The following is a 14,342-nucleotide window of genomic DNA, read 5'->3' as shown; positions in this document are numbered from 1 at the left end:
CAGGTGCATAAAAAAACTATCTACTTCACTTAGTATTAAACTATTGTTTTTTCTAACAGTATACACTATCGTATGCAGAGTTTCTGTCCATACAAATATACACTGTAGTGTACATGCATTTTAAAAGGCATTGACCAAAGCAATATATAGATAAAATTTGTCCATTGGTAGTAAAAAAGGAACTCATTGTTTATATACACTAGTCTAATGGGTTACAATGCAAATTTCAGTTGTTTTAGTTGGCTACAGTAAAAAAAAAAGTGAGAAAGGGCAATATATTGTACAGTACAGTAAGTTCAGTACATGGACACACTGTACATAGCTCTGTAGAGTGGATGTTAAGATTTATAATGCTATATTCAACAGTGTGCAGTATCTATCCACTAATTTTTATATTTTATAGGCACTGTATTAGGATTATTATGCTAGATTTAACAGTACAATATCCTTCTACTAATTATTATTTTTCACAGATACGTGTTGGGTATACAGAGAAAACATGGTTTGACAAAACATTTTAATCGATTGAAGAATAAACAAATTGGAACCACTGAAGACTGATTGAAGGGTGTAGTGCTAAGTAAGTATTAATAAATTATTGTTTATTTAATATGAAATCAAAAAAACATTTAGGGGAAAAGATTAATATCCAGGAAAATAATGTAAGGAATTTCCTAACAGACCATTAAAGGCTTACTAAAAGGGAGATCTAACTGCAATACAGTATTATGAAACAGTGAAGACCTAGAACCTGGTAATAATTTAAAATTAGCAAATTTTCTTAAACAAATACTATAGTGCAAGAAAGTTATTTTTCATTACAATTGATCACTGAAGAAAGTCAATTTTAGGTTTAACTAAGATTAATTTTCTCGTTTCATGTTACTTTAAACCCAAAGTCAGCCTGATAATTTTTCATACATTAAAAATTAGTTTGCAATAGGGTATTATATAATTAGGTAAAGTAAGTTACTGGGATTATATTTTTGGCTATGTTGACTATTTCTGTAGTCAGGAAGCATTGGTCTTAGAAATACAACTATGAACCTTTATGAATGCTAAAGTTTTCAATTTTTCTTGTCTTAATGTGTCTAGAGCTGATTATTTACTAGCACGAGTTGGGTAGGAGAGGGAGTTAGGTGTTCCATTTAGATATCCTTGTTGCATAATTCAAGTATTTGAAATGTTACTCTTTATAGCTTGTAAAGAAGTTATATATACTTTGAGCTTCAAACCAATTCCCCAACACTTGACAGTTTCGTATGACCTTTTAATCTCACCTTATTGTATGTCAGGTATGGCAATGTTAATTCGGTAAAGCAGTATTTTTGCTTTGTTTAAAAATTGTTGCTTTTGGGTAAAATTTACTATTATTGCATTTGGATAAAATTTATATAAACCTTTCTCATAGTTTTGTAGACATTTCCTCTACCATTCATTCAGTGTTATTCCTCCAGAATATTTTTTTTCATTGTACTAAATGAATAATGACTTTTTGGATAGGCACAATTGGGGGGGGGGTCTTACTTTTGTAATTTCACTATACTTGATATTAGGGATTTGCTTAGATGACTATAAATTTCTTAGCTTCCATGGTTCTTTGTGTAATAATGTTGAACTCAATTTATGAATGATTATCATCTGTATGCTTCAATGTAGGACACTTCATTTCACTTGTCACTTTCAAGACAAATAACATTGGCATTTCTTGAGGAATTCTAGAAAAACTCACCAGTACCATTTATGTCTTTAATCAGGAATATCTATTAATTTTAAATATCCAAGTCAGTTGTCCAATATTTAAGAAACTTTACATTCTCATTTATTTTCAGAATACTACAAACCAAAGTTTTTCAAGATAAAGTCACAGCTCCACATCACTCATCATGTATTAATTCAATGTCACAGCTCCACATCACTCATCATGTATTAATTCAATGTCACAGCTCCACATCACTCATCATGTATTAATTCAATGAAGAGAAAGAGATCAAGAGAAATGGCAACAGCTCGAGCTTCAAATCATGGTGGTTTTACAGGATGAGACCAAGAGAACTGGCGACAACCTCAGATTGTGTGGTGGTTCAACTTAGAGGAAGAGACTAAGATAGGCGGCGACAACTCCAAATCATGTGGGAGGTTCAACTATGAGAAGAAATCCAAGAGAAGTTAAACATTGGAGGGTCTAGAACCTGTTGCACTTTGATTGCAATATTTTGTTCATGCAGGGGCCCTCTACTGAGAGATCAAGAAAATTCATATTACAATAAAGATGTGCATTAGAAGAGAGAATCAAAAACAAGCAACAGGACACAGTTGAATATGTGCACAACTGGAGAAAGTTAGTAGACTGATTAGTACCTGCCATTGAAGAATACCAGAAATACCACCACCCATTCAAGAGTAAAATACTAATGCGTCCACCATCACAGTGGGTTGACAAATTTCAGACATTAATTGCTCTGGTGTTAGTAAATCATGTAGATAATATCAGACTGTTTCTCCTCTTATACACAGTACCAGCATCTATTCCTGTTTCTCTCATGTGAAGATGCAAGTTTCTTCTCAAACTCACCATCACCATATTTGGTATGGCTTAATTTCAATTTATCATTCCTTGACAAACTATATTATTTCTTAACAGACTTCACAATTGCTTCAATGTCACTTGCTTGGTGGAACTCTCAGCTAGTGAGGTGCTGCCTCAGATCCTTCTTTCTATGGTAGTGAGCTGCCTTCTCTGTCAGTCTGGTGATGGTGCAATATTTCCTTGTTTATTATCTCCTAGGTGGAACAATATTTCCTTGTTTATTATCTCCTAGGTGGAGTTTGATGATCTGAAATACAGAGTTCTTTCTTAACCAGTAGTCCATTCACAGATGAGGCAAATATTACCTGGAAGACAAAAATATAATTGGATGCAAATATGTATTTAATGTTTATTATTTCAATAGTAATTGTAAAAATCTAAATAAATTTAATTCCGAGTTTTGTCTCTCATTTTCACCTTGGTTAAGTATAATGTCTGAAAAATACTAATCATTGAGGTAGTTTCAGTAAATTTACTCATAAAAATTTTGGAGGTATTTTAATATTACTTTCAATCGAAGCCCTAGAACTTGAGTAAAATTCACTCAACTTACCAATACTCGAGTAAAATTCACTCAACTTACCAATACTCGAGTAAAATTCACTCAACTTACCAATAAATTGGCAGAATCGTAAATTAGTCCTTTAAATACAACAGTTAGGATGAAGCTTGACAGCAGGCACAATAAAAGAATCTTGAAAATACACAGCTGTTTAGGACTGCTTTACTTGTTTGGCATCCTGAAAAAATAAGTTTGATGAGATTTTTCTAAGTATGTTTTTATATAAAAAAAAATGTATAGGTCATAATGTATAGGTCATTGGCTTAAAAGTTGAATGACTTGTAGTGTCCAGAAACAATATTGACATTAGCTGGACATGAGAATTAGTTGGTCATAAAAACCTCCTCCAGATCAGGCAATGGTGAGACCAAACCATGTTAAAATACTTACAAAATTGAAAAATAACCCAGCTGGAATTACAGGAAATTGAATACATAAACTCTCATTCCATCCCTTCAAATTTAGAAAACAAACAGTATATAAGAATCACTTTAGCTAGACTGATTCAGTATCTCGATATCAAAACCACGAAAATTACAAGGCCATAACAGGAAGTGGCATACTTTCATAATCTAGTTACCGCTGCTTTCTTCAATTATTGGCGAGTAAAATAACCCTAAATATTTGCAATGTAAACAAGCATAGGATGCATGATTTAGTAATTTGATTAATGACAATGTAACAAAAGTCAGGTTTACAATTTAACTACTTCAGTCTCAACTATGATCGCTCTTATTCATAGATTTGAGTTTGTATTTTATATATAAAAAATATGTTTCAAATTTATCAGCAAATTGTATAATTCAAAAATAAAGTCGCCTAGTTAAACACTAAAAATTGATAAATTTAGATTCAAGTTCCTTCAAGTTAGTTGGAGTGTAAAAATATTCACATTTGTAAAAAAATTGAAGTTTCTACATAGGACTGGATTATTATTTTGGGCCAGCACTGGAGCCTGGAAGAGTATCTAGCTTTCAAGGGTTACCGAGGCTCATCCATCTGATAACAGTATAGAATTTGCAACACCGCTCTTCAGTTTTAATCACATTCTCCAAGATCAAATAAATTCCTCTTGAATATGAGAAATAAATTCTTATCGAGTACAAGAAGGTGTGGATAATTCATTCCTCCTCATAAATACTGCCTGTTGAAAGGAACAGGAAACTGAAAAGTACCTGGAAGAGCACAGGCATTGAGTAATCCTCATAAAATAATCAGAACAAAATCTTTCATAAATGTTCTAAAGTTATAAACCTTTCCAAATAAAATATCAATTAGAATTTATAATGAGCAAATCTTCCTCGGTGTGTGCTGAAAATATTGCAGAAACTAGCCAGTCACATGAATCCAATATCAATCACAGATGTAAAAATTGTGAATTATTAATGCTATAAATTCATATAAAACAAGGATTACGCTGAAAACTCACAAGCAGCGCTTTCACACGAGCTGTTGAATTCCAGAGCTGCTGCCTTTTATAGCAAGAATGTTTCCATTTACATCAGAATTGTTGATGCTAGAAGAGATAGAATTGATGATATACAATGGGAAATCTACATATACCCATCAACCTCTAAGCAAAACTGAATATACCAGAATTGCCATAAGCAGATTTTCCAGAAGTCACAGGTAAAAGGTGATATGTAGAACCACTTGTGCTATTATACATAACAGTGTCTATCAACATGTTGACTTCTATAGGTGAAAACCCTAAGTTTAATGCATATGTGGACTTCCTACTGGACTCAGAAGTGTACGAGCAAGCAAGGAGTTTTGGTTGCTATAAAAGGCAGCATAAAAGGTTGTCAAAATAGGTGCTATTATCAAGGCTGCACTAGTGTTAAGATTAAAGTCAGGATAATTTAAAAAAAAAACTTAGGACAAAGAGTGGGAAAAAGACTAGCCAAAATTCTCACCTTAGCAGCGGACAGATTCTGTCTTACAAATATTGATAAAAGCACAAAATCAAGCAGTTTTCGAGAAGTCTCGCTCGCATATTTTTAGTCTTAATGACAAGAAATCTCTGTGGTGATAGAGTACAGTGCTATGGTCTAGTTTAATTAAGGTGTATGTAGTTTATAGAAGGGTTGATTTGTTCCAAGTTGCTAGTCTTGCTACTAATTAACAACTTGCCCTGAGTTATAACCAATGTGCTTATTTTGCATACACGTAAAAATTAAATAAGCACTACCTGCTGTAATAGCAGTCAAAGCCAATAGAAAATACTAATGATTCCCCCTCTATGAAAGCACAAAAATGCTATGGAGGCAACAAACAATAAGGAGACTTCAACAAAAAGTAAAAAACAAGGCATTGTAGGAAAATACAAAATTATTTTTCATGAAGTTTTCACGAGACCACTAAACCAAAATCTCAGACCAAGTACTGTACTGTAGAACTTTAAAAAGTCAAAATTCCGTCAATCTATAATCACACAAGTTCCCTCAAGTCGTTGCGATTGATTTGTTGGTTATTAAACTGGTGTTACAACATTGTTAAGTCATTAACAGCAACAGTAAATTTAGTATAACATGTAAAAGTTTAACAAATTAATTTCATACATACCATATAGACCTATTGATATATTTTTCATAATCATACATGCTTATAAAAGGGAATTTGACGAAGGAAAAATCTATTTCTGGGCTCAACCAGTGTCGCTCCGTGAAATGCTCCTTAAAGCACCATTTCTAAGGTATAAATACAGTGATACCTCGGTAGTCGAACGACTCTAAATTCGAACAAATCGGAATTCGAACAAATCGGAGTTCGACCAAAAAATTTGAGTAATTTTTGCTGCGGTGTTCGAACAAAAAATCGGAACTCGAACAGCCGAACGCGTGGCCGAGTGAGATGAGCGGCCATCTCGGCTACTCTTGCTTGGTCGGGTAGCATCATTTCAAGAGAGATCGTCAGTCCGACACGTGTTGAGAATTTATTGTGATTTAGTGCGTTTTATTGTCTTTTTTTTGCCGATAATAATGGGCCCCAAGAAAGTTAGTGATAAGGGGAAGGATAAGAGAAAAACAGTGAGAACAACGATCGAGTTGAAGAAGGAAATTATTGCGAAATACGAGAACGGTGTACGAGTGTCTGATCTAGCCTTACAGTATGGCATGGCGAAGTCGACCATTTCGACCTTTTTGAAAAATAAAGAAGAGATAAAGAAAGCTAATGTTGCACAGGGAGTGACAGCAATTAGTAAGCAAAGGCCACAAGTAATTGAGGAAATGGAAAAGTTGCTCATTATATTTATTAAAGAAAAGCAGTTGGCCGGGGAAAGTATAAGTGAAGCTTTCATTTGCGAGTAAGCTCTTCATATTTATGAAGAATTGGTGAAGAAAAGTGCCAGTGCTAGTGAAAGTGATTCGTCATTTACTTTTAAAGCAAGCAGGGGCTGGTTCGAGAAATTCCGGAACAGCACTGATATTCACCGTGTGACTAGGCATGGGGAGGCAGCCAGTAACCTCCCCCTTCCATCCTCTCCACATCCATTCCTGTATGCCATCGAACCGCTGCTCAAAGGTATGTACAGTAAATGGTTTAAAATTGTTTTATAGGATTTTCCGACCAATTTCGTACACATTTTATTGATATTTTGGGCATTTTGGAATGCCTAGGAACGTATGAAAATAAATACCATTATTTCTTATGGGAAAAAAGCTTTCAGTACTCGAACAAATCGGTGGTCGAACACTGATCCCGAACGGATTATGGTCGAGTACCGAGGTATCACTGTACTGTTAAATATACCAGAGAAAAAAGTTACATGGAGAAAATTATAACTAAATTTATACGAGTTACAAAAACTAAGATTGCTTGCCTGAAATATAATTAAAAATATCACCAAATTAATAAACATCTGCTCCAAGAATTTCAGAAAGGATGTAGCTGCCCTCCTAGTCTTGGGCTTTAGAGAACACTTCCAAGATCTCCAAAATCAGGATCATTTAACTAGAATTGTTTCAGTCTATTATTATTATTATCATTATCATTATTATTATTATTATTATTATTATTATTATTATTATTATTAATAGCTAAGCTACAATCCTATTTGGACAAGAAGAATGCTATAATACCAACGGCTCCAACAGGGAAAAATAGCCCAGTGAGGAAAGGAAATAAGGAAACTACTGTACAGTATATGAAAACTAATAAACAATTAAAATAAAATAAAAGAATTTAACAACATTAAAACAGATCTTTCATATATAAACTATACGTCATATATAAACTTATATCAGCATGTTCAACATAACATTTGCTGCAAGTTTGAACTTTTGAAGTTCTACCAATTCAACTACCCGATTAGGAAGATCATTCCACAACTTGGTTATAGCTTGAATAAAACTCCTAGAATACAGTGTAGTATTGAACTTCATGATGGAAAATGCCTGATTATTAGAATTAATTGCATACCTAGTACTGTATTATGAAAAGGATGGTATTACCCAGGAAGATCTGAATGTAAAGGATGACCAGAATTATGAAAAATCTTATACAACATGCATAACAAACTAATTGAATGACTGGCACAATAGAGATTAATGTCTATATTAGGAATAAGAAACTTAATAGACCGTAAGTTCCTGTCCAACAAATTAAAATGAGAATCAGCAGCTGAAGACCAGACAGGAAAGCTATACTCTAAGCAAGGTAGAATGAAAGAATTAAAACACTTCAGAATAGATTGATCACCAAAATTCTTAAGACTTTCTTAATAAGCCAATTTTTTGTGCAATTGAAAATGGCAGACCTAATGTGTTTCTCAAAAGTAAGTTTGTTGTCTATAATAACACTCTAAAATTCTAAGTCATAAAGAGTTAAAGAAACATTATCAATGATGAGAGCCGGATATTGAGGAGCAACTGCCCTCGACCTACTTACAATCATACTTTTAGTTTTGTTAGGAGTCTAGATTCTACTTCATGCCCCATAATATGTAACATGCAAAAATTTTAGCTAGATCTCTATCAAGGGATTCAGCAACCCCAGATCTACATTCAGGAGGTGGAATTGATGCAAAGAGTGTGGCATCATCTGCATATGCAACAGGGTGGGGAGATGTAGGGGTAGAGAGGGTTAATCGTAGTAGGAGGCACAGACGGGTGTAGGACGGCACCTCGTTGTTCCAGGGGATGTAGATGAAGGAGAGGTCTAATTGGAGAGGGACCTATGGCCATGGTTCTATCATGCCCCAGTTTTCCATACCGACACTCAAAGAGTGAGCAAGCTAGGTTTATTCCTGGCATTCCATGCATCTCTTTTTCTCTGGTATATTCAGCAGTAATTATGCCTTAGAAATGGTGCTATAGGAGCATTTCACTGGGCGACACAGGTTCCTCGCCCAGAAATAGATTTTTCCTTCGTCAAAATCCCTTTTCTAGGCCAAACCACATGTCATGTGTATATAGTATAAAAAGTAATGGGCCAAGAAGACTACCCTGAAGAACACAAAAAAAAAATTTCTATAATTGCTATGAAGCTCATCAACAATAACTCTTTGTTGACCTATTACTTAGAAATTCAATAATGATGCTAAGAAAAGACTCACCCACTCCCAACTTTAAATGTTTGAAAAAATGGCCTCATGATTAACAGTCAAAGGCTGCACTAAAATTAAGGCAATCATACACTTCCTGACTACAATCAAAGGATTTCTGTATAGCACTGGAGATTGTAAAAAGGGCATCACATGGTCCAAGGCCTTTACGAAAGCCAAATTGCAAACCAGGGAACAGATAATTGCCTTATGCAAACCTATTTAGAAGTTTTGCCAAAAGACTTTCAAAAACTTTTGATAACATGGGAGTTATAGAAATTGGGCGGTAATAAGTTGGACTTGAGCTACTACCACAACCACATTAACATAATGGAGTAACACTACCAATTCTCCAAGAGCTAAAAGCTATTCTTATTGCTAACTTGCACAAAATAAGATAACTTTAGAGGTAAGAACTCTACAGTCTTTATGAAAAATAAAGGAAAAATGCATTTTGGGTCTACAACTCCACAAGCATTAAAAGTCCATCAAGAGAGCTTTAATTCCACAAGATCTTAAAGGTAAAACAGTTAGTTTAGCCTCAGGAAACAGGAATGAGGCATAGAGAGTTTCTCATTACTCTGCTTACTGTCAAACATATCAGCCAAGAGGGGTAGCCTTTTCCTTTAGACAGCGAGTGATGGAGCCATCTACAGTAGTTTAAGTAAAGGAGTAATTGTTGCATCTACACCAAAGAGTGCAACTTTTAAGAATAGCCTACCACTTATGTTTGAGTTGTACCAGAAAGGGTTTCTTTTATGGTTAAATTGTATTCCTTTTCAATTGAAGCATAAACTCTCTGAGCAAAAGCACTAAGCTTAGTATAGTTATTTCAAGTCAAATCTGCTTTGTTACCCTTCCAAAGATGATAGGCCTCCTGCTTCTCCAAATAAGGGTTTGTCTTTCACTTGGTACCGTAGCACACAAGAAGGGACACGCCTATCAACTACGTTGACTAGATCCTCATTCAAAGGAATGAGAGGATCAACACTATTATACAATTGTGACAAATTCATGCCCAAAAGATCACTCAAAATGCCATTCCAGTCTGTTTGAGATTTTATATAAATCTTCCATGAGTATGATACATCAGGAACATGCTGCTCAGTATTCACTATTGATGAAATCAAGGCATGATCAATGACCCAACTGGAGAACCAACCTTACTAGTTATAACACCAGGGGAGTCAGTGTATACAAGGTCAAACCAGTGACCAGACCTGTGAGAAGCTTCACTTACGATTTGCTCACAGCCTGATTCAGAGGCAAAGTCCGAAGTTGCTATGGCAATCGGTAGAAGAAACAGAATTTAACCACAAAAGAGGCCTTTCTATGATGTTTTTGTATATTAGCCATAATAGTAAGAAGACAGTCAAAGATAGAATCATCCATGTCTGGATGCTGGTAGATCGACACAAATAGAAGTTGTTATGCCTGTCACAAACTTTAATCACCTGAATCTCATGATATCCACATTCATAGCAAGACTTAATAAACACCACCATTAACCTGGCCCTAGGAATAGCATCCAGTTTCAAAATTATTGCCTTCTTAAAACCAGTTATAAGTAGCTCAGATGAGTGTCTCATATTAGAAACCAAAGTTTCTGAGCACAAAAGAATATCATACTGTTTGGACACAACTGTAAAGGTCTTGAATATTGGCATGCAAACCACGAATATTGCAATACAGTAGATGACACTGATGAAGTCTAGGACATACTGGTCCAGGAGTTTCTTCAATGTCTCTATACAGGACAATAATGATAACAAGAACAATATGTACGGAAATACAAATAAAGTGATTGATAAAACCCAAAGACTATAGATTGTCGGAAAAACTAGTCAACAATGTGAAGCCGATACACCATGCAAGGCTAAATACCCTCCAAGATAGCCACTTCAACTGATGGGAGGACAGTAAGGATGGTTTCAAGAAGAGAAAGAATCAGATAAGGAAAACCAACCTCCTGATAAACCACCAGGCATCCATGGTCCTTCTATTTAGCCTGCCCAACACACCATTTCAAAAAGGAGGAAAAAAAAAACAAGATAGAACAGTGTGTCTGAGTGTACCCTCAAGCAATATAGCTAACCCAAGAATAAGACCGTGGCACAGAGGCTGCAATACTAGCCAAGACTGGAGAACAATGGTTTGATTTTGGTGTGTCCTTCTAGAAGATGTGCTTACCATAGCTAGAGAGTCTCTTCTACCCTAACCAAGAGAAAAGTAGCCACTGAACAATTATAGTGCAGTAGTTAATCTCTTCTCTGAAGAAAAATTATTTGGTAATCTCAGTGTTGTCAAGAGTATAGGGCCACAGGAGTATGTGTAAAGAATAGGCCAGACTATTATGTGTATGTGTAGGCAAAAGAAAAATAAGATGCTAATACAGAGAGGGGTACAATGTAGTACTGTCTGGCTAGTCGAAGGACCCAATAACACACTAGTAGTAGTATTTAAATGGGTAGCTGGTGCCCCTAGCTAACCTACTATTTATAAAGAATAAAGATCAAGCAATCACTATAAGGTGGCTGGGGTAATCCTGACATTAAAAACACTAGCTAAAATCATAAATTCCCCCACACTCCCAGTTAAAATATATTTTAGTAGAGTAGAGCTAATATTGCAGGAACAACCACTGCATATAGCATTTAAGAGGATGGCTCCTAAGCCAACTGGCATCAAATTTAATCTATCTGTACATATTGAAATGCTCCTTGTCCTGAAACATACTCTAAAACTTAAGCCAAACTGCTTCCTCTGTCAAATATTTTTCTAACTGCTTTAAGTATTTATTTCTGAACCTGCTTCTGAGCTGGCCAAATACATTAGCTTATTTCTGGATACCACACAAGACTTGCATCGACCATCTTCCCTATAATTTTAACATGAAAATTGTAATGAAGAGGCAATAATTTGCCATTAACAATTCATCTTTTGCAGGTTTTGGAAAGGGTAATATTCTCATTAGTTTTTAGACATTGAGGAGGATATTCTCTTTATAAATTCTAATGACTATACCTAATTTGAAGTTTAGTATTTTCATGACTATTTTTTGGGTTAATGTGCTCTGTGGTCTCCAAAAACTTTATGAAAAGCTAGAACAGGGAATCCAATACCATAGAAAATATCAAAAATATATTGTCCTCCCCGCTCCTGGGTCACCATATCACCGTGTACTTCACGGAATTAGTGAGGACTGTGTAAGAAGAACCTACAGATTCAGGCTCTAACAAATCCCTCATAGCACCTCTTATACTGAATTATGTCTGACCAAAGATAACATCGCCAAGAACCAATACTGATATTAGAGCCGAAGCTACCTAGTCGCTTGTGCTGTATGCACTAGACCAACATCTTTTGAATTTGCAAGCAAACATGTGGAGATGTTCTTTTCTGCACAATCAGAGTACCAGACCAGTCAGTCATCCTCAAGATACTTAAAGTCCTATTGTGACATCCTCATATTGTCGTGAGCCAGTGTGCTCTTTACAACCACTCTATTCCAAGACAAAAGACCGAGCTGGTAGACTGGATCCTAATTTCCCTCTGCTATTCTGCTCTAAGTCCTGACAAATCTACAGAATAAAAGAGAATGTCAAGCGCTTTTATGATATCTAAGATATTCTTTTTTTATTGGGGAGCCATCACTGAAGGTGTTTGAATGTGCGTGGATGTAGTACGATAGAGAGTAAAAGATGCGAGATTGGAAGTATGTTTAGAAGTAGAAGGATGGATGTATTGGCCTTGTGTGAGACAAAGATGAAAGGAAAGGGTGAAGTGATGTTTGGTGAAATGTCTGGTAGAGTGTCTGGGATTGAAAGGGGAAGAGCGAGAGGGGGTGTGGCTTTATTGCTGAGTGAATGGATGACAGGTAAAGTAGTGGAATGGAAGGAGATATCATCTAGGTTAATGTGGGTAAGGGTTAGGTTGGGTAGGGAATGTTGGGCGTTTGTCAGTGCGTATGGGCCAGGTAGTGAGAAAAGTGAAGAAGAGCGGAATGAGTTCTGGAATGAATTAACTAGGTGTGTAGAAGGACTGGGTAGAAGGAATTATGTAGTTGTCATTGGTGACTTAAATGCTAGAGTGGGCGCTGGAGAGGTAGAAGGTGTCATTGGGAAGTATGGCGTACCAGGTGAAAAGGAGAGTGGTGAGGGACTGGTAGATATGTGTTGAACAAGAGATGGTAATAAGTGCTAGCTTTTTTAAAATTAAAGATAAAAATAAGTATACATGGGTAAGAGTGGCAAATGGAAGAGTAGTAGAAAGGGCATTAATGGATTATGTGTTGATAACTAAAAGAATGTTTGGAAAATTGAAAGACGTGCACGTGTTTAGGGGTATGGCTAATGGTATGTCTGATCATTTTTTGGTGGAAGGAAAATTAGTTGTAGCAAAAGAGTGGGGGAATAGAGTAGGTGGATGTAAAAGGGAGCTAGTGAGGGTTGAAGAGCTAATAAAACCGGGGGTAAAAAGTAAATATCAGGAAAGGTTGAAAATAGCATATGACGAGGTGAGAGTAAGAGAAACTGGTAATTTAGAGGAGGAGTGGAAGTTAGCAAAAGAAAATTTTGTTGGGATTGCAAGTGATGTATGTGGCAAGAAGGTTGTTGGAGGCAGCATGAGGAAGGGCAGTGAATGGTGGAATGAAGGAGTGAAGGTAAAAGTGGAAGAGTAAAAGAGGGCTTTTGAAGAATGGCTGCAGAGTAATAGTACAGTACAGGTATAGAGAAGTATGAAAAATATAGAGAGAAAAAGGTGGAAGTAAAGCGCAAGGTACGTGAGGCAAAGAGGGCAGCTGACCTGAGGTGGGGTCAGGGACTGGGTCAGTCATATGAAGAGAATAAGAAGAAGTTTTGGAAAGAAGTGAAGAGAGTAAGGAAGGCTGGCGCAAGAATTGAAGAGACAGTGAAAGATGGAAATGGAAGGTTGTTAAAAGGAGAGGAGGCAAGGAAAAGGTGGGCGGAATATTTTGAAAGTTTGCTGAATGTTGAGGATAATAGGGAGGCAGATATAATTGCTGTTCCAGGTGTTGAGGTGCCAGTGATGGGAGATGAGAATGAGAGAGTGAGATTACAATAGAGGAAGTGAGGAGAGCACTAGATGAAACGAGAGTAGGAAAAGCATCTGGTATGGATGGTGTGAAAGCTGAGATGTTGAAGGAAGGGGGTGTGACTGTACTTGAATGGTTGGTGAGATTGTTTAACATGTGTTTTGTGTTGTCAATGGTACCAGTAGATTGGGTCTGTGCATGTATTGTACCACTATATAAGGGTAAGGGAGATGTGCATGAGTGTTGTAATTTAAGAGGTATTCGTTTGTTGAGTGTAGTTGGAAAAGTGTATGGTAGAGTAATGATTAATAGGATTAAGGATAAAACAGAGAATGCAATTTTGGAAGTACAGGGTGGTTTTAGAAGAGGTAGGGGTTGTATGAATCAGATTTTTACAGTTAGGCAGATATGCGAGAAATATTTAGCAAAAGGTAAGGAGGTGTATGTTGCGTTTATGGATCTGGAGAAAGCATATGATAGAGTTGATAGGGAAGCAATGTAGAATGTGATGAGGTTATATGGAGTTGGTGGAAGGTTGTTGCAAGCAGTGAAAAGTTTCTACAAAGGTAGTAAAGCATGTGTTAGAATA

The 14,342-nt window shown here is 36.0% G+C and overlaps 2 long non-coding RNA genes across 4 annotated transcripts in view; one reads left to right on the top strand and one right to left on the bottom strand.

Moving 5' to 3' along the window:
- The window catches only part of LOC137638337 (uncharacterized), a 29,381-nt gene extending 26,485 nt beyond the window's left edge, over positions 1-2,896 (top strand). The window contains exons 3-4 of the long non-coding RNA XR_011044067.1: positions 474-580; positions 1,833-2,896. This is a non-coding gene — a long non-coding RNA (uncharacterized lncRNA). The remainder of the gene's footprint in view (positions 1-473; positions 581-1,832) is intronic.
- The window catches only part of LOC137638338 (uncharacterized), a 111,184-nt gene continuing 98,577 nt past the window's right edge, over positions 1,736-14,342 (bottom strand). For all 3 annotated transcript variants that reach the window (XR_011044069.1, XR_011044068.1, XR_011044070.1), the window contains 2 exons: positions 3,204-3,330; positions 1,736-2,895 (listed from right to left, as the gene is read on the bottom strand). This is a non-coding gene — a long non-coding RNA (uncharacterized lncRNA). The remainder of the gene's footprint in view (positions 2,896-3,203; positions 3,331-14,342) is intronic.

Source organism: Palaemon carinicauda, chromosome 3 (assembly GCF_036898095.1).
Source record: "Palaemon carinicauda isolate YSFRI2023 chromosome 3, ASM3689809v2, whole genome shotgun sequence".
Taxonomy (NCBI): Eukaryota; Metazoa; Arthropoda; class Malacostraca; order Decapoda; family Palaemonidae; genus Palaemon; species Palaemon carinicauda.
Note: the sequence above shows the minus strand (reverse complement) of the source record. Positions and strands in the feature narration are given on the sequence as shown.